This window comes from Epinephelus moara, chromosome 9, assembly GCF_006386435.1.
Source record: "Epinephelus moara isolate mb chromosome 9, YSFRI_EMoa_1.0, whole genome shotgun sequence".
Classification (NCBI taxonomy): Eukaryota; Metazoa; Chordata; class Actinopteri; order Perciformes; family Serranidae; genus Epinephelus; species Epinephelus moara.
The window spans coordinates 2,751,774-2,773,288 of NC_065514.1; the positions used below are offsets into that span (position 1 = coordinate 2,751,774).

Genomic DNA, 21,515 nt, shown 5'->3' on the forward strand with positions numbered 1-21,515 from the left:
AAGTTTAGTTTGAATCACCAACTCTGTGAGAGGACACCAGTTTAAACCTCCAGACTAACATGTTGCACATGAAGAAACAAGTTATGTTTCTGCTTCTTAACAGTCACATGGATAAGTCAGAGTTTACAATGAACCTGGGGACAAATCCTAGTTAGCTCACATTAGTTATTTGTTGAGAGCATAAATAGAGACATGTTGAGCTTTTCAGATGATGATCAGTAAGTTAGTGAGCCTAAACTGACAGATGTCTAAGATCATAAATCTGCCTCTAAAGTGTCGTTTTACATGTTTCCAGCCAGTTGCTTTCCTTGTAAACACTGACCAGGTCCATTTATAAACCATCATGGCATCATAGCGGGACAACACGTCTACATTCCCACAGTGAACTCATGAAGAGCAGAGTATTTATCAGCCTGGCTCCAGAGAGGAAGTTAACATGAACACTGAAGGAGTGGAGGACAGTGAATACATCATCATCATCTTATGAGCCTCATAAAGAAGACGAACACCAGTTGGCTGCCATCACCGAGCCCTCGGCTCTCTGCAGCTCTGACATCACAGAGGACACCGAGACACCACTGTCTCATTACTGTATCTGTCCTTCAGCCGCAGCAGCGTGTGCAGCTTTATGGAGACAGAATGAAAACACTGCTCTCTGTGGAGCTTCTGCTCACGAGTGCTCCTCACTGAAACATCATGGTGACAACTTTGTCTTGTGAGCAGCTTCTCCAGAGGCATTCTGGGAAACACGGCAGACTCCCCTCCCTCACATCAACACAAAGACACTGAGAGATAAACACACCGTCATGCTCCAACATGAAAACTGTTCAGAGACGATTTTATCTCATCACACACACACAAAGGAACATCAGCACAGAAAAGATGTCCGAGGACATTTAGAGACGGTTTGTCCGCCAGAGAGCAGCCACAAGAAACAGTAAAGCATGCTCATTAAAAATGTCCAAAATCCCAAGTTCAATTATTTCAACTGGTTGTTTTGTAAACTAGAATTACCACCTCTGTGCACCAGTCCACCCTGTGGTTGCACGACTCCGCCCACCAGTCCAAACATGATGATGTCACAGTCAAGCTGACCTTTGACCTTTTGATCTTCATTATTTTATCCTGTTAGACATTTGTGTCAAGTTTTGCTGTGATCACGAGGAGATGGCCGATGGACGTATTAAATCAAACTGAGTGCATATTTACACAGTGATTGCTGACGTAGTCACACTGATGCATTTACACCTTTGCAACATCTGGACATAAACTTCCTCCAGAGGTGGCGTCAACCATCAGTTCTCATCCATCTTGGATGCTTCTTTTACACTTGAACTATTCACAAAATCACAGGAAGTGACTGAATACAATCAGAGTCACAGGTTCTCACTGACAGGAAGTGAACATTAAGGTATTTCAGAGGTTAATATTCTCTCTGAGGGTAAACAATCCTCCTCTCCATCTCTATCTCTCTCTCCGTCTCTTCCTCAGCCTTTAATAACGTTCCTCCCTGCTGAACTTCCCGTGCTGAAGCCGTCACCTACACACCACATTCTGCAGCAGGCTGGCAGCTCTGAATATTTGTCATACTGACACCAACCCCTGATGCCCGCCGTCCGTCTGAGCTGGACAACAACACGCAGACAGAGACCCGAGCTGAAGGCTGGAGACCTCAGGGAGAGTTCATCTCACCTCCTCTGAGCCGTCGTTTAGAGTGCATTTTTAATTTCTCTGAGCTGTTTGGGATGAAAAGTTTTCTACTCACCCATATGCCGAGGGAGGCTCAGGTGAAGGTGAGTCCTCACATCACTTGCAGAGATCCAAGGGGAGAGGAGGTAGCAACACAACTCCACCTAATGGAGGCTGACGGCGCCCCAGATTCAAACGTCCAAAAACACATCATTGAAACCACAAAATATCTCCATACTGCTCGTCCATAGTGATCCAAGTGTCCTGAAGCCCCGACATAAAAAGTTGTTTGGAAAAACATGCACACGTGAGCGCGGTGCCCAGAGAGGCAGTTAGAGCTACAGGCTACAATGAGGCTAAAAACGGACGAGCAGTATGGAGATATTTTGTGGTTTCAATTATGTGTTTTTGGACGTTTGAATCTGGGGCGCCGTCAGCCTCCATTAGGTGGAGTTGTGTTGCTACCTCCTCTCCCCTTGGATCTCTGCAAGTGATGTGAGGACTCTAAAACTTCACCTGAGCCTCCCTCGGCATATGGCTGAGTAGATAATGGCTGAATTTTCATTTTTGGGTGCACTATCCCTTTAAGGCTTAATTTTCCCTTAGCAAAGAGATTTACTCAAAGTTGTCGCAGGGAATGTCTTAAAACATTCCCTTAGTTAAGGAAAAACATTAAGACATTCAGTGCATTAAAAGAGATTTCAGTTTCAGTGTGGACTGGTTGCAATCATGCATGTGATACCTGAGGTCTTTCATGCAACAGTTTAACTAACTTTAAGGGATTTCTTAAGTATAAAAATAATAATAACAATGCATTTTATTTACAGGCGCCTTTCAGAGCACTCGAGACACCTTACAAGACTCTTTAAAAAACAAGCAGCAATGTGTCCACAGATCATTCAGTAATATACAATAAAACTTAATAAAATGACTCGACAAAAATCATTGTAATAAATATTAAGTGTAAAAAAATTAAGTGTAAAAAGAGTATTTTAAGGAAACCTGACAGAGAAGACTAAAGAATATTGTGTTTTTTATGACAAGGCAGCCTTAACTCAGACATTGAGGGAAATCTTAAGGTGTTTTGTACACCTTAACGATATTTTTGTGCAGCAAGATGGTACTGATACAAGGACGCCGAGTATCCTTTTTTTTACTGTAAAAAATTATTAATATTTAAAGTACGAACATAACTTTCGGTGGCCGCCTAGAATAATAAAATCAATTAGTTTTTCAGTTCACTTGAAACATTTTGTTGCAGTAAAAATCTTTAAAGTGAGATGAGCAGACTGAAAACTTTATATCTAACTAGATAAAAAGATGTTGACAAGTTTTTCTTTTGGAACATAATTTAGAGTTAAAGAAAGGTAATAAATCACAATATATTTATCACAATACTCAGCATATCGCGACATCTTTAATATCGCAGTAATATTAGTATCTTGATACAGTAAGTAGGTTTTTTTTTAAAAATAAATTGATGTCCTCATGAGGACGCAGGTCGCAGGAAGTTAACAGACACACAGAGGATACAGAAGAAGAAGAAGGTCGGGAGCTGATATGTGAAGAAGAAGAAGAAGAAGAAGAAGAAGAAGGAGTGGGAGGTCTGGAGGATGAGTTGCTGGTTTGAACACCCCGCTGTGAGGAGTGGGACAGTGAGTCAGACTCTTGGTGGACGCTCAACATATTTCAGCCTCTCGCAGTCGAGCAGAGACAGATCGCTCTCACATCACTGCGACTGTCACATTAACTGTCTCATTAACCTCCAACTGAGCGTTTACTACATGATGAAGCTGTTTTACTGCTCTCAGACGATATTTAACTCACCAGAGGCTGTTTACAGCAGCGACACACGTCGTCTGATCATTTCCTTTGATAAAAGTACACTGTAAAAAATACGCTGAGGAGAGTAAATAACTAGTCATTATGGGATACGTGCAGGTACTTAGACTTTATATTTCTACTCAACGACATCTCAGAGGGAAATACTGGACTTTTTACAGCACTACTTTTATCTCACAGCTTCAGTTGCCTGTTACTCTGCAGGTTTTACACAGAAACAAATAAAATATGATACTTGTTTTTATGAAGTAAACTATCCAACTGCATAAAACGTCTTTAAAATGAACCATCTTCAGTATTTAACGCTGCCTGCAGAGGTTCAGTCCTGCATCCAAACTTTTACATAAAAATACTAAAGTATCGTCAGCTAAGTGTAATTAAAGTGACAACATCAACATGCTGCTCACGTTTATCACTTTATACTCATATCATTTACAATCAGTACTTTTAATACTCAGAGTACATGTTGTTGGCAGTACTTCTCTACTTTGTCCAGCTGCTCACCGACATCTCTCAATGTTCACATTTAGCTGACCTTAGCGTGTGACATCACGTGATCAAAACTCAACGTCAGGACATCTACTGTCAGCGTCAACATGACGTAGGAAACTGACGACGGACGATGACGATAGTTTGTTGGTTTGAAGTTGTGTTTTTAAGTAACCTAAATCTCTTTCAAACGCCTCAACGTAATCTTGACGCAGAATAACAACGTTTAATTGTAAGTTACAGAGAACAAACCCAGCGTCTGCAAAAGTCATAACGTTAACTTTCACACAGCGTGAAATTCTAACATCGTTACACGTTTAAAATATCGTCAACGTGATTTTTATTCCAAACAAAATTTAACGCCTGTCCGATGTGAACATTCAATGTCTTTACGATGTCATATTAACGTCTGATGCCAGAATAATTATTTCACAGCATTATACTACAGCTACTGATGTGTACATATTAGTAATAATACTTCAAGACTTTAAAGGTACAGTGCGTCAGATTTAGGAGGTTTAGTACCATCTAGTGGTGAGGACTGCAGATTACAACCAGCTGAAACTAGTCATGGTTTGAATTCCTTCAGTGTTCTTTGTTCAGGAGGTTTTTTTGGCACATTTTTACTTTAATGACACCACAGCAAATTTGGGAAAGTTGGGGGATAACATGTAACAAAGGCCCTCAGGTTGGAATCAAACCTGCACCACTGCAAAAGGCTCAGTCTAAAAGGGGGCGCACACTCAGGTCCCGTTTATACGACAACGATTTAATCAGAAAACAGTAAACTTTAGTTGCGTTTTGGCCGATCGTTTACACGACAGCAGCGTTTGGGTGCCTGAAAACGCAACGTTTTGAAAACGGGTTCCAGAGTGCAATTTTTTTGGAAACGGCACCGTCTCCATTGTCATGTAAACTTGCAATATGCAGTTCCTCTGAAAACAGAGACTTTCGCACATGCTCATTACAGTTCCAGTCCTGAGGCATGCGTGAGAAAGACTCCCGAGCTCCGTTTGTGCTGCTTCTACAGCAAAGTGTAGATTTACTGTAGCAACTCCACCTCATCATCCGTCCAGATAAACGTTCCTGCGGTTGCCATTTTGTTTGTTTATACATCACCGCTCTGTAGAAGGAAGCGTCACACCGCCAACTACTGGCCTGGCATGTATACTGCAGCGTTTTTGGTTATTTTTGCGAATCCGTGTGCACGGCAATTGTTATCAAAATGTTGTTGTCTAAACGCGGAACTTCTTTCATAACAAAAATGAGAAACGATTCTGTTTTCAGTGGATTGTTTTCGTGTAAACATGTAAGGCAGAGGTCACCTCGTTGTTCAGGGAGTTTTTACCAGGAGCTGAATTATTCATCTCCAAAACAAACAGACCAGGTGATTTACACCAGGAAAAACACGAAATAAAGACGTTTCACATTTAAAAAAATCTGTGTTGTTCTGATGCCACACGTCGCAGAGGAGCTGCTAACTATGGTGGCTGACGTAAAAACACAAATGTCTCTATCCAGAGCCAGAGTTTGGTTTGTCCGTTCTGGGCTACTGTAGAAACATGGCAGTGCAACATGGTGACCTCTGTAGACGAGGACCTGCTCCCTGTGTAGATATAAACAGCTCATTCTGAAGTAATGAAAACACAACAATTCTTATTTTCAGGTGCTTAAACACTAAAGAAAACACACTGATCATATTATATTTCTGTCAATATATGGCCCTAAATCCTTCACACTGGACCTTTAACTTCAGTAAAATATAAAATATTTTATACACTGATGCATCAACAATCACCAGACATTTGATTTGTGTTGTTTTACGTAAACTTTGCTTTTAATACTTGTGCTTTTCTCCCCAAACAATTCTAAACGTGATTAATCTGAACAAAAATGTACTTTAAGTGTCAAAAAGTTTTTAAAAGAAAGGTGATCATGTTTTTAAAGAAGGATCTCTTTTTGTAAAGTAACCAGTGTTGCAGGGTAAAAACACTCCTGTACAAGGAAAAGTATCATTAGAAAAAGGTACATGATGCAGAAATGACTCATTTAACAGTTTTAACTGTTGAGCAGTTTAATCTGTAACAAAGCACCATTTTCATGTAAAAGTGCACATGTGGTATTAAAAAATGTAATTCAAGTATCAACAGTAGAGGTACATGATGTAAAGGGAGGTGTACAACACAGTAAAAATACTCTGTTACAAGTTACAGTCCTGCATTAATGTTGCACAAGTAGTCTGTGATTACTATGAACAAAACGTACTTAATAAAGTGATCGTCTACTGCTGTAAAATGATTCCTGTGAGAGTTGCTCCTGCTGTTACGTGTTTTAGTGACAGTTTATTTTACATTAGAGGCATCTGGCTGTTAGTGAGTCGAGCTGGAGCTCATTTTATCTTTCTTATAAACTGTCGGAGCCTTTATTCTGTAACAGAGGATCAAACCAGCTGATTATTTGTGTTGCACGAAAAATCTCAGTTTGTCATTTAGTTAACACTTTAATTTGTAATAGAGTATTCTCACAGTGGTGTATGGCTTGTTTTGGAAAATGTACCTTCTACTTTTAAACCTTAAAGTGCATTTTACTGATGACATGTACTTTTACCTCCTGAACAATGCTTTAGTCAGTCTTGGTCTTTGACTTGTAGTGGAGTATTTCCTGAAGGCATTTTCTGCAGTTTACCTTCACTTTTGATGTTGTGAGTAAACTGTGCTGATAATACTTGTGTACTTTTACTCAAGCAGTGCTTTCAGTGCAGGACTTTGACTTGTAACAGAGTATTTTTACAGTGGTCTGTCACTAGTTTTACATTATGTGCCTTTACTGTTGATACTTTAAGTTCATTTTGCTGATACTACATTGGTACTTTTACCTGTAACAATACTTTCAGCATTGTCACCCTGCAGTTCTTCTCTTCCAACACTGGTCACTTTCCAAACTGAGATTTGAAGCTGAGAGGTTTGATGCATTGTTACAGATTAAAATATCCGACAGTTTATACGACACATGAGACATTTTCTGCATTACTTTGATACTTTAAGGTACATTTTACTAATATCTACTTCTACCTCCTACACAGTGCTTTCAGTGCAGGACTCTGATTTGTAATTAACCATTTTTACAGTGTTACATGACAACTTTTGGATTATGTACCTTTACTTGTGATACGTTAAGTACATTTTGATCATAATAATAAGATACTTTTACTGCAGTAACATCAACAATGCAGGACTTTGACTTGTAACAGAGTATTTTTACAGTGGTCTGTCACTAGTTTTTCATTATGTGCCTTTACTGTTGATACTTTAAGTTCACTTTGCTGATACTACATTGGTACTTTTACCTGTAACAATCAGTGCAGGACTTTTACTTGTAATTAAAGTATTTTTACAGTGTTGTGTGAATACTTAAGGAAGCTGATAGTACATCAGTACTTTTACCTGTAAAAATACTTTCAATGCAGGACTTTCACTTGAGTATTTTTACAGAGTTGTACGACTACTTTAACATCAAGTACTTTTATTTTTGATACTTTAAGTTCATTTTGTTAACATTACATTGGTACTTTTACCTGTAACAATACTTTCAGTGCAGCACTCTGACTTGTGAAGGAGCATTGTCACCCTGCAGTTCGTCTCTTCCAACACTGGTCACTTTACAAACTGAGATTTGAAGCTGAGGTTTGATGTTTGTTACACATTAGTTTAAACAACACACCAGACATTTTCTGTTTGACGTTGATACTCTGAGATATAATATTTTTCATGCTACATCTGTATGTATGTACTCTCTGTACCTTCCAGTGCAGGACTTTGACCTGTAATTAAGTATTTTTAGTGCAGTGTTTGTTACTTTTCCTCCAGTAAATCATCTCTGCTAAGCTGTCTGACTCTGGACATGTTTCTTTATTTGGACTTTACTTTAGCTGCTGCTGCAGTGTGAAGTGTCTGAATGTTTGTGTCACATCTGTAAACCACAGCTGAACAGTCTCAACACACACACACACACACACACAGAGGTAAAGCATTAACCAGAGGACATGTCTCACATACAGCCTGCACTGTGTTTTAAGGTGGATTTTACCTGTGAGAGTCGGCGCACAGCTCTCTGGTAAATCCGGGGACGCGCAGTCAAAGCTGGAGGCAGCGGTTAGATCCGTCTGAATATTGTCCTCCAGTGAAGCTCATTAAAGAGCTGAACTTCCTGCAGCAGACGTGGAGCTCTCAGATTAACGCTTCACAGTGAGCTCATGTCTCGGTGTAACTCCACAGCTCCACAGCTCCGGGACACAAAACGTGGGAACCGCTGATCTCATTGACGGTATTGTCTCAATCTACAGTCCAGAGCAGAAACGCCTTCAGTGGGAGTTTCCTCCCACACACCAGTAACACACCAGTTCACCCCCCACTCCATTAATACCCCGGTGCCATCTATTCATTGACTCCATTTTCACAGTGGCGCAATCCGGCCTCACGCACGGACCTCCCTCCTCCTCCTCCTCCTCCTCCTCCCCCGCGCACGGACCTCCCTCCTCCTCCTCCTCCTCCTCCTCCCCCGGGAACAGTGTGCTCTCCTCCCCCCTCTGTCTTTGTTTCTCCTCCAGGAGCTGCAGGAGGAAACATTTCCTCTGCTTCAAACTCCTGCTGTGCCCGATCTGAGCACAGATTAACTATTGATCTGTATTTAATCATTACTCCCTGAGGTATGGAGGCACATTCATGCCAATATATGGAAGGTTGTAAATGACTCCTGGTGACAGGCAGAGTTTTTACATTTATAAAAATTCTGCATATAAAACCTACATATATTATATTTTCACTGGTGAATAGTAACTACACACATCAAGTAATAAAACTTTACATTTCTGCATCTCAGAGGAAAATGTTCTACTTTTTAAACTTCATTTGGTCCCTGAGGTTTTGTACGGGATTAAAAACTCATTCACAGTTCAATGTATAGAAACACATTAATGCCAAGAAAAACAAAAAGATAAAGGAAAGTTAAGAAAAATTACTCGTTAAAAGTTTTTACAATAAGGAAAATACTGTATGAAATATACACGTAAATATATTATTCTACTTTTCAGTGGTGGATAGTAGTTAAACACATTTAGCAAAACACAATGTACTTAAAGGGGAACTAATGTTTTTTTCAACCTGGGCCCTATCTTCAGATCTCCTTTTGTCTAAATGAGTGATAGGATGTTCAATATGTGACATGTCTCCAGTATGAAGCTAGGGCTGACCTGCCTGCAGCCCGTGAGCGCGCGCTATATTAAATAATAGGGCACTCAGACAGCGTCAAACAACGTCAAAATACGTCCACTAAAAGTGCATTTTTTTCACACAGATAGGCTCGGATTGTTAGTATAATTATCTGACAACATAACGGAAAGGAGAAATGAACGTGTGTGTTTACCTTTAGCTGGATTCAGACATGTTCCTCTGCCTGTTGCTGCTCCCTCTCTCTCCTCATCCGCTCTTCAGTTTCAATGAGCTCTGCGTCTGTGTACGTTCGTGTACTCTGTGTTCAAATAAATACGGGCGCTCATCAAATTCAAATGGCTCATCCAGATCCAGTTGGTCAAAATCGGGTCAAAATTCGGACATGTTTGTTGTGCACTAAAATGATCTGAAAGCTTGCAGACGCACAGTCTAAATACCAAATATAATCAACACATGAATTAAAATGTATTATCATAGATGAAGCAGCATCTCGTTACAGAAATCATGACCTGGTTACTCAATATAATCCACAGACCTTCTTGTGAGCAGGTTCATGAAGGAACTATTTTCTTTCTACCGAACTACATCCGCCAAGCGAATCACTGCGCAGTAGGACGAGAGGCTCATGACATCACAAGATATAAACGCTATTGGCGTCCTCCTCGGCTGAGCTGTAACGTTAGCTAGCTCAGTGGTGCTAGGTGAGTTAGCAGTAGATGCTTTCTTCTGTTTTACTTGAGTATTAATACTTTTACCTAAACAAAGTTCTTCCTCCACCACTGATCTATTTGAATTCTTACTTTAGATCCTGTCACACAAATGTAGTGCAGAAAAAGGACAATATTTCCCTCTGAGGAGAAGTATAAAGTAGTGGAAGATGGAAATACTCAAGTAAATTACCACAGACTTGTACTTAAGTACAGTACTCGAGTAATTTGTGACGTAATAAATAGTTACTCATAAAAGCTACAGAGATGAATGATGAAGCTGAAGTCAGTCTGTGGGCGGAAAACATGAGGAGAAAGTTTCTGTATCACTTTCCTGTGATCATAATCAGCTGTTTAGACGAACCCTGGTTACATCACCACCCAGCACACACACACACACACACACACACACACACACACACACACACACACACGCACACAGATGGACTCCATTGTGGATTCATTGGCAGATTGGCATAATGTGTGTTTGAGAGTGTCAGGCTGTGAACAATGGCCATGAGTGTTTCTCTGCGGGTGTTTGTGAGTGCACAGCAGAGCTCAGCGCCCAGACAGAGAGCGTATTGTGTGATCCGTCCCACCACACACACACTTCTGCACGGCTGATCTTTCATTCGGCTGAATATCCAGTAAGTGTACAAATGCTGCGAGAGTCTCGTACGCCCACAAACATTACAGAATGTCATGCTCTGAGACATTTGGCCTCTGAGTGACGAAGGAATCATGGAAAACAGTCATCCTTCAGAGGAGTCGATGTTTCTGTGCCCATTAGATTATAATATGTCCTCTGTGAGAGTGATGTTTGTGGCCTGATGGTGGCGCTAGATGAAAGGTCAGGAGGTCACTGTATTCCTTAAGAATGATCTTCTGAGGACAACGGTTTGTCAGCCAGATTAATAAAGTTGTTACTGTACGTTTCTGCAAAGGATAACGTTGGCATTTTTCAGCCTGGACCATATTTCCTCGTGTAAATTGGTCAAAGAGACTCATGGGAACAACTGTTTTTGAAATTGGTCCAGTAGTGAGGGAGCCGGCAGCTGCACAAAGAGCTGTAATGGAAGCACAAGGGGCAATTAAACATTGTCACTGTATGTCCATTATAAGAGGTTATCATTGATATTTTTGATTTTTGATTATAAGTGTCTGAAGTGTCTGTTTAACTTTCATTTGACCCAGTCTGTTTGTTATTGTCTCCTTCTGAAACATCATGAGATGTCACTTGCTGCATTGTGGGAGCCCGGTCTCACTCCGAAGTTGTCGAAATCCAGCGTTTGGGCAGTGACCTGCGGCGTCAGAAACCAACGGAAAAAAGCGGCCTTAAACTTGGCATGATACGCAGGCGCCTGGTGGCATCAGGGGGAAACGTGCCAGGACAAGGACGAAGGCTAAAGGTGCGGACACACCAAACTGACATCAAAGAACTAGCAGCGACAAAAGCCAACTGTTGCGTCGCCTCACGTCGCCCTGTGTCAGTTGCATTTGAACACACTACACGGACTACATCCGACGGCCAAGTAGCACGTACGTTCTGCGCCTGCGTGAGAGAGAGCGGAGTGAGAGAGTGGTACATCCTGTCAGCCGAGGGGTTTCCTATCTGTGCAGCCGAGCACCGCAGCACCTCCACGGACTATTACATCCAGACGGTCCCGGTGTTTCCTCCGCAGGCTCCACTTCACTCAGCTGCCCGATAAACCCGCTGCTTCTTCCCACTTTAACCTGAATAACAAACCAGGGCTCGGTGCTCCGGTTGGATCCAAACGGAGAGCCGGGGCTAGCTCAGAGACTAGCGGAGGCTAACTGGCTGTGCTTCCCTCCGGTCATGCTGCGGCTAACGCTCCGCTAGCCGCTCCCAGCTAGCTCCGGTTTGTTATTCAGGTTAAAGTGTGAAGAAGCAGCGGGTCTGTGGGGCAGCTGAGTGAAGTGGAGCCTGAGGAGGAAGCACCGGTTAGCCCCGGTTTCACTACAGGCAGATTCACTCGCTACAGGGGCGAGGAAATAAAACCTGAACAGCCAATCAGAGTGATCTCTCTCACCGACAAGCTCCGCCACCGATTCAACATGCTCAATCAGCTGAAAAGCCGCAGACGCCGACGCCAAAGTGCCGATGGTGTGGGATGCACCGCAAAAACTAGGCCGACAGACGCTCACCGACGGCCCGACTTTGGTCGATGGCCGACCGTCGGCGTGGTGTGTCAGGGCCTTAAGGCGACGAAGGGCGGGGGTGGATGGGTCCAACAAATACTGACTTTCACCCGAGAGAGCGGTGTTTGCGTACTGTAAGATTTTAAAGCCAAACTCTGTTCTTTTTCCAAAATCTAACCACAGCAAAAAATACAGTTTTTATACAGAGACATCACCGTGTTGAAAAGCAGTTGTATTTTGCTGAGCTATCGCTGCGTTTCCTGCCAGGATAGTGCCAAGAAAAGCTGGTATTTTAAGCCAAAACATGAACTTTTCTGAACCATAACCAAGTGTTTTCTGTGTCTAAATCCAACCACATTAACCACAGTCTTGTTGAAATGTGAAGTTTCAACATATCGGCTACATAATGAAGTACAAATGTAATGTATTTGTGGTTTGTAGGAACGTACAAAGCCTACATACTGAATCTTTTCTGGCGATTGGGTTACCACTAGCTGTGTTCAAAACCGTCCTCTCACTCACTCACTATTCCCTATTTCGTGTTTACTATATAGTGCACTACATGGGGAACGACTGAACGAGATTTCAGACACTAACTGAAATTTTCTGAACGTCGTTGCGCCAGTAGCTGCGCTGCATACTCCTGTGACGCAAGTGGACGTGCCGAGCATCATGTAAACAAACCGAGCGCTTTGAGGATGATCGAACTGTATGGTGGTTGTACTTTTTGTCAATAAATTGTTGAAATGTCAATGGTGTGGACGTTTGGTTTTGTCAGCTACGGCTGTGTGTCTGCATTGTGAGCTGTAATAGCCCACGATAGTGCACGAGCTACAAGCTACCTGGCTCGTGCGAGCTAAGTGGCTATTGTTAGCTCGTGAGCTAACGTTACCGGCTAGCATCCTATTCGTTTCTTTTCTTTTTGTGTATTAAAATAATGATTCCAGTGATTGTTTGGATGCTGCTGACCCAAGTCCTGTTCCTCAGGCAAAGACGGAGGTGAAGGCAAACGTATCTTAGGCGTTTAAGGCGCCTTTTGTTGATTCGCCAACATCAACTGGTAATTAGCCTAAAAAAATCTAAGCTAACATGCTAGCGGATATAAGCAAGCTATTGGCTTGTTGCGCCTTTCTTCTTCTCCTCTGGCAAAAGACGGCCGCATTGCATTGTGGTATACGGGAGTAAAATGTAGGGTACATAATTTTTTCACTCACATTTGCTGTGCATTGTGGGTATTTTATAGTCCACTGTATAGTGAATGAAATTAACCGCGGAGAATTCGAACAACACTACAAAATGGCGAACACACTATATAGTGCACTATATCCGTGATAGGGAGCGATTTTGAACACAGCTACTGTCTCTATCCATCCATCCATTCTCATCCACTTATCCAGGGCCGGGTCTCGGGGCCAGCAGGCTGAGCAAAGCATCCCAGATGTCCCTCTCCCCCTCTCCGCTTTCCAGCTCCTCCTGGAGGACTCTGAGGTGTTCCCAGACCAGATGAGATATGTAATCCCTCCAGTGTGTTCTGGGTCTGCCCCGGGGCCTCCTACCAGTGGGACGTGCTCGAAACATCTCAAGCAGGAGGCGCCCAGGAGGATCCTGATCAGATGTTGAACCACCTCACATGAAGGAGCAGCGGCTCTACTCCGAGCTCCCTCCAGACGTCTGACTCCTCCCCCTATCTCTAAGGCTGAGCCCAGACACCCTACAGAGGAAACTCATTTCGGCCGCTTGTATCTGTGATCTCATTCTTTCAGTCACTACCCAGAGCTCATGACCATAGGTGAGGGTTGGGACGGAGATGGACCAGGAAATTGAAAGCTTCAACTTCCTCTTCACCACGACAGTCCAGCACAGCGCCCACATCACTGCAGATGCCGCACCAAACCGCAGATTTGTCGATCTCACGCTCCATTCTACCCTCACTCATGAACAAGACCCCAAGATACTCGCAGACTGGTGGAGGTCCACTGTCCATGGACAAAGACAAAAAGGCAGCCATGTTGGAAAGGCCTGTGGCAGCCTATAAATAAAGGTTTGTGGAGACTTCATGTTGGGTTAATGAATGCTGGAGAAAAACAGGAAATAACAGTCCGTGCTTCCCCTCACAGTTCATCCATCACACTAGTGGACCTGTTCACATGTTATACCTCAGCTAACGAGCCTCAGAGATGCAGTTTGTTCAGCGTGGTGGATTATTAAGTATTTTAGATCCATAATTCAGACAGAATGTGTCTCTTTAAGTTACCCTTCTTTACAGAATATAATAAAGTTTTTCGAATCTCTCCACTGTTGTCCAACAAGGACGTAAAATTCCCTGAATAACATTAAAAGTTAAAGAAGCAAAAGTTTCTTCCTTCACCGAGCAGGAAAGATTTTTGTATCTGTGACTCACTCACACTGTAAATCTGTATTTGACCTCCATCTTCAGATCCTGAGCGGTTCTTCATTAACCAACAGCTGAACAGTGACATTATTTCCTGTGTGTTTCTAACAGGTGCAGAGGAACGGCTACATTAAGACCTCTAAAACTGCAACACACTGTAACCACAAAGATACACAGACAATAAATCCTGTTCAGAAGCACAGTGACACTTCACAACCCACAATTCAACAGGAACCAAACCCACATCCTCAGACTCGTGGACCGCAGCACATTTTCATCCTCCACAGAACGGTTTATTAACGTCCACAGGCATTAACAGACGCATAAAGTCCAAGAAAAATATTGATTCTGCTTCATGTGTTCCCTTCGTGCTAAAAATAACATTTTCACTGAAGATTTCACTGAAACTCGCCTCATTCATAAATCTCAGGGTCCAGCTGACACATCACAAACAGTGTGGTCTTTTCTGGGTTTTACAGATGGAAACGTTCACTCAGCTGTTTGTGAGAAGCAGTGGTGTGAGTTAAAGCAGCGAGTGCTGATCAAAATAATAACTGAAAGGGTTGGTTTTGATTTTTTGAAGTGGGGTTGTTTGAGGTATTTCTCCATAGTCAGTGTGATATTGTCACTGCTTTACCTCACCATCAGAGAGCTCTTTCCAACTGAAGGGGAACTGAAGTCATTATCTCACTCTCTTTAATCCACCAGACTCCACTGACAGAAACAGTCATTTTACCTCACAGAACACAGGAGCTGCTGGTCTACGGCTGCCTCCATGTTTGTTTGTGTTATTGTGTGACTTTAGGACCTAAATTAACATGGCGTCCGCAGCAGAACATTGCTTTGCTTCTGTGTCTGTTACCAGGTTAGAAGAATAAAGCTAATTTGGAAAATCGATGACAAACAACTCTCAAAGATGGTTTAGTTGGCAGGCGAGGTGTTTATCTGTAGCAGCGTCATCACACAGAAACCAACCTAGTCTCGCTCAAACTTCCTAGGAAGAGATCCATTTGAAGTGTTTTTCAAAAAATTCAAAATGGTGGAAAATCTATATAAGCGGAAGTTATGGGTTCTTGAGGCAAATGTGTTCCTCATGAGGAGAGGCATCTCTGTGCAAAGTTTCATGTCTCTACCACATACGGGGCATGAGATATGCCCATTCAAAGTTTGACATTTCAATGGGTTGCTATAGCGCCCCCCTTTGGCCAATTGATGTAATATTGCTTCATTCACATCCTCCCATGACCCTCTACCACTGTGCCAAATTTCACATGGATTGACCAAGTCAGTGAGGAGAAAAACATGGAACACACACACACACAGTTTACGTCATTATATAGTAAGATGGTGCTTGGTGGTGTCAGGGGGAAACGCGACGGGACAAGTATGAAAGTTAGGGCGGCAAAAGTCCAAGTAGGGTGGGTTAGAGGGGTGGATGGGTCCAACAAACACCGACCTTTAGCCGGGAGAGCGGTGTTCACGTCCCTTAAGATTATAAAGCCAAACCCTGTTCTTTTTCCCAAACCCCACCACATGCTTTAGTTGTTGAAGGAAATACATCAATTTGCGGTGTTGTACTGACGTGGTGCTCTTATTTTGAAAGAGACTGTATCAAACTGTACATTTCCTGTGAAAACAGAAGTGTATTTTGAAAACAGACAATGCATGTAACAGGCTGAAGTTGACACGGCGTCCCAGAACGTCAACAACCAACACACCCAGGGTACCTTGGACGTCATATGTGGACGTGGAAAGTCCATGACCAAACGTGGACATGTGACGAGGTCACAGTGAGGATGTGTTGAAAGAACACGACTGAGAAGCTGCAGACTGATATACAATCATCTAAACAACAAATAATAATAATAATGTAGCCGCCTTTGAAACAGTGTATATGCACATAAAATATTATCAGACAAAATTCTCATTAAGCTGAAATTATTTCTCCATTTCAACACTAATTATTGAGTCAACCCCACAGAGTGTCTGTCTCACATCTCATCAACTAACAGCCAGACTGATGATGAAATCCAGTATGTTTAATCAACCCTTAATAAGTGCGTTGTATGTTTCTGCAAACCCCATATATGTTACATTTGTACGTTACTATGTCATGAATATGTTAAACTTCATGTTTCAACAACACTGGTTAACATGGTTAGATTTAGGCACAAAATCCACTTGGTTAGGGTTCAGAAAAGATCATGTTTGGCTTAAAATACCAGCATTTTGTGGCACTATTCCTGCAGAAAAAAACAACAATTTTTCGATAACAACAACCACTTGTTGCAGCTCTATCTGGGCAAGAAATGCAACCACAGGTTGCAACAAAATACCAGCGTTTTGCTCCTAAAAGCTGCTGGAAACACAGCTGTGACTCTCTAAATCACGTCCAGTTTAGTTGTTTGTTTTACACTAACACAGCAGGAAATGCAGCGACAGGTCATTAAAATACACCCACGTACCCATGAGCTATAACCGTAGCTCCACTTACCTGGCTATGGTTCGGAAAAGATCACATTTGGCTTAAAATACGTGGTTTAAGGGGAACAATCGCGGCAGGAAACGCCACAATGTCTCGTTAATAACCGACTGCTTTTTATGGCACTATTATGGCAGGAAATGTAGCAATGTCTTGGTAGCAGCAGCCCCCTTTTATGGCACCATCGCTCTAGGAAACGCAGGATTATCTCAATAAAACAGATGATTTTTGTAGCACTGTCCAATCAGGAGACACAGTGATGTCACCTTAGAAACGCTGATATGATTCGTATAAAACGTACAAACATATTCATGCTTTGCAGAAACATATAACGCCAACACTTCCATCTGACGACTGCTCTGACACTGGATGTGTACGGTAAATACATTGCATGTGTCTGAGTGCATGTGGCGGTGTCTAAACTGGGTCTCAGTCAAAACAAACAGGACAGACAGAACACGCAGTGCAGCACATTATATTGTTCTGTGGGCTGTAGGTCTGTTTGTCCACATGTGAGGAAATACTCAGATCTTTTACTCAAGAAGAAGTGGAAATACCACAGTCTGAAAATACTCCACTACAAGTCAGAGTATGTATCAGCAAAATGTTCCTAAAGTAGTCAAAGAATGTGTGATGCAGTAAAATGTTCTTGGATTAATATCACTGCTGCATTCAAGCGTGTCATTTTACTACAGAGAGTCGAGCACAGGTACTGTGATCTGTGTAATGTGTGTGACTCTGAGCTGATGATCCTGCGTCGTCTCCCAGCAGAGCAGAGTTATATTATTTTGGACATTCCCTGTAAGAGCGTGGAGCAGATGTCTGTGAGCTCAGCAGCAGCCCCGGCCCCAGCCCTGCACTAACCACTAACCCTGTTAAACCACACAGCCAGACCAGTCTGGACCCACCCAGACCTGGAGCCGGAGCCAAACCCCAGACTCTGGACAGAGCGGAGCGGCGCGGAGCCAGGACGTACCAGGCCAGTAAAAAAACACATTCCTCTTCACCAAACTCGTCCTCAGGAGTTTTCCTGCACTCCTGCAGCGTTCAGAGACAAACACAGGTGCTCTTCTCATCAGAGTCCTCCAACAAACACTCGTCCAAACAGAAGTTTGAAACAGCTTCACAGGAAGAAGAGAAGGAGAAGAGGGAGATACAACCCATAAAGTTTAAGTTATAAAATCAAGAGAAAGCCAAAGAAAACAAATGAGTTTTAAAGATGTGACTGTTTTCTGCACTCAGACTCCTCCCAGAGAACAACTAGTCTTTCTCTAGTCATGGTGGCGAAGATTCAGGTCATCCAGGTCATAATAGTGCGACAGACCCTTTTACTGTTAGTAAACAGTATGATGTTTTTAGTGGGCGGGGCTTAGCTGGAGGCAAAACAATTCTCCACAGACATTAGCAAGCGCTAGCTAACAAGTTGTGTTGTCTTGTTTTAGACGATGGAGGAAGATGATGTGAGTGGTACGTTCAGAAACACTCATTGTGAGTGTGGGAGCGCACTCTGACACAAACTGGAGCGTTGATAAATTGGGAGCGCTGTCTGAATGTAGCGTTGGGTTATCCAGAGCAGCGCACTCTCAGAGTGGCAGAGCGCACTCTGGACACTCTGTCTGTGGAGACGGAGCAGCAGAGCGCCGAGCGGAGTGATTAACTTAAAGGGATAGTGCACCCAAAATGAAAATTCAGCCATTATCTACTCACCCATATGCCGAGGGAGGCTCAGGTGAAGTTTTAGAGTCTTCATATCACTTGCGGAGATCCAAGGGGAGAGGAGGTAGCATGTTCTTCATATCACTTGCGGAGATCCAAGGGGAGAGGAGGTAGCATGTTCACGTGCTTTCGCTGGTCACACATGAGCGCGGTGCCCAGAGAGGCAGTCAGAGCTACAGGCTACAATGAGGCTAAAAACAGAGTTCAAATGAGGTTTTTCCAAACAACTTTTTATGTCGGGGCTTCAGGACACTTGGATCACTACGGACGAGCAGTATGGAGATATTTTGTGGATTCAATTATGTGTTTTTGGACATTTGAATCTGGGGCGTCGTCAGCCTCCATTAGGTGGAGTTGTGTTGCTACCTCCTCTCCCCTTGGATCTCTGCAAGTGATGTGAGGACTCTAACACTTCACCTGAGCCTCCCTCGGCATATGGGTGAGTAGATAATGGCTGCATTTTCATGTTTGGGTGCACTATCCCTTCATGATGGCCTTTTTACAGACTGCCAACAAAATGTTCAGTATCTGTCTTCCCTTAACACAGTTCAGTGCAAGTACAATACCATGCATGATCTAGGTATAGCCCAGACTAGTCAAAATTGTACAATTTCAGGACAAAGCCAAAACACACAGGTATGATCCACATTTATTGAACGGCATCTTCTCCAACATGGCTGACTGTATCGAAACTTTCTAGCGTCTCAGTTCAGTCCCTGATCCTGTTCATCGCTCTCTCTCTCTCTCTCTCAGTCACTCCTGGAAAGTCTGAAGTGTTTCAGCAGTTTAGTGTTTAGGGTTTTTTCCAGGTCCACTCCAGCTGTGGAAAGCCCAAAAACCATTTATGCAAATTAAAGCTGCACTGACCTCGACGGCCGAGCCACATGAGTTCAGTCACGCCCTCCCGTCCTCTCTGGGTCTCTGTCAGCATAGCGTGCTGCTCAGCGGGGACGTCCTGAAGGCTTTCTGAGGTTCAGAGAGGAGAGTGTGTAATTTAACGTGGATGCTGAGCTCGTCTCTAATGACAGAGTCCTGCTGCAGGGCCGGGCTGTGTGATAACGCACAGTAATGCTACATGTGTGTGACTGATAGTGTGTATTTACAGACGCGTCTTAAATCAAGTGGAGAGAGTTTTAAAGCTGTCAGGGTGATAACGCTGTGTGTGGTCGTTATCTGCCTGTAATTCAGCTGTGAACGTGTGTCTGCGTGCACACATGTTTGTGTGTGCGGTTCTTTCGAGGAGCATCTCCTCCTGAGGTCACGGAGGCTGCAGCCACAGGCAGATTGTTGTGGAGCTGGTTTTTGGTTCTTGGGTGGGACAAAGACTCCATCTAAATGTTTCCATCCTGTCTGTCACACTGACGCTGCCAAGGACAGTTTACAGATCCTTTACTTAGAGCTCCAGTGTGAAGAGTTCAGCTGCATCTACTGGTATATGATACTCACAAATCAAACACTGGTTTTAGTTTTGCAACCTTAGTGCTAGATCCTACCAAATCCCACACACTGGACCTTTCATGTAGGTTAGGCTGCTGTCAGACCTAGAGTCGTCTCCTTTGGTCTGAATCAGGGACTCATGTTGTTCCAAAGTTGTATAATTGTTATTAAGACATTGCTGCAATTGTTTTCACCACAAACCAACCGCACCAGAGTTCGTTTGTAACCGGACTGAGACCACCACTTCAAGAAGGTCTCTGTCCGGTTGTTTTGGTGTGTTCACACCTGCCCAAATGAACCACACTGAGGGGCAAACCAACTGGAGTTTGATTGAACCGAACCAAACAGGGCAGGTGTGAGAGCACCCTAAGTCTTCTTACACTGAGTTGTTTATATCTACATAGAGAGCAGGTCCTCCACCACAGCGACACATTCTCACCACCAACTCGTCACATATCGCCGTTTGGTAGTCGACTTTCACGTCCACATATGACATGCTAGGCATTCTGGGTGCGTCTGTGGTCAATTCTCCAGGACAGCGTGTCAGTTTATGCCTGTTTATGCGTCATGTCTTCAGAAAATGAACTTCTATTTAGACAGGAAATGTACAGTTTCTGCTTGTTAGATAAAAACAGTCTTTTTTTAAAAGTAAACTCACAACATCAGTAAAATACTTCGTATTTATGTTTATTTCCACGTGGTTAGGTTTAGACAAAAACATAATTGTTTGGCTCTACATTCAAACAGGAAACAAACACTGGCCTCCTGGGTGAAAGTCCGCTGTTGTTGGACCCATCTACCTTCCCTCTTACCCGCCCTATTGAGACTTTCCAGCTCCTTAAATTATGTTGTTGTCTTGTGACATTTCAGACTGAAGCTGTCTGGTGGCGTATCATACTGCTGCCTGTTTTTCATCGGTGTCCGACACATGAATCGATGAGCAAGCGGCGGTATTTGACAACTTCGTAATGAGAACATGTTGTCCACAGAGTCTGCAGCTCTGCAGTAGCAGTCGACAGATTACAGCTCACAATTTGCACTTGACTGTTTCTGCTGGCTACTGAAACATCCTGGTGCAGAATATTTACTATTTACCAGCCTGTCACTCATGCAGCATTTGAAGACAATTACAAGCACGGCCTTTCTTGGCTTTCAATGTCCGACAGTCCACCACATTTCAATGAAAATGAAACATAGATTTCGTCATAGTTTTTGGTATCAAGATTAATTTTTAGCGAGTCATCGTCTCGTTTTCGTCATGGAAAAAGGTTGTTGATGAAAAATTTTCCTCATAGTTTTCATCAATGAAATTAAAACTGGACTAGAGTGCAAACACTTGACAATGACTTTGTTCCACCTCTGCTAATTTACAT

At 42.9% G+C, this 21,515-nt stretch overlaps 3 protein-coding genes across 3 annotated transcripts in view; 1 reads left to right on the forward strand and 2 right to left on the reverse strand.

The window, feature by feature from the left end:
* Positions 1-8,477, reverse strand: part of LOC126396011 (fibroblast growth factor receptor 1-A-like) — a 28,657-nt gene extending 20,180 nt beyond the window's left edge. The window contains exon 1 of the mRNA XM_050053829.1: positions 8,107-8,477. The gene's annotated coding sequence lies outside the window, so the exon portion shown is untranslated. The remainder of the gene's footprint in view (positions 1-8,106) is intronic.
* The window catches only part of LOC126396061 (E3 ubiquitin-protein ligase MARCHF5-like), a 158,653-nt gene that overhangs the window by 102,941 nt on the left and 34,197 nt on the right, over positions 1-21,515 (reverse strand). The gene's annotated exons all lie outside the window — the stretch shown is intronic.
* Positions 16,236-21,515, forward strand: part of LOC126396068 (uncharacterized) — a 737,953-nt gene continuing 732,673 nt past the window's right edge. The window contains exon 1 of the mRNA XM_050053905.1: positions 16,236-16,291. The gene's annotated coding sequence lies outside the window, so the exon portion shown is untranslated. The remainder of the gene's footprint in view (positions 16,292-21,515) is intronic.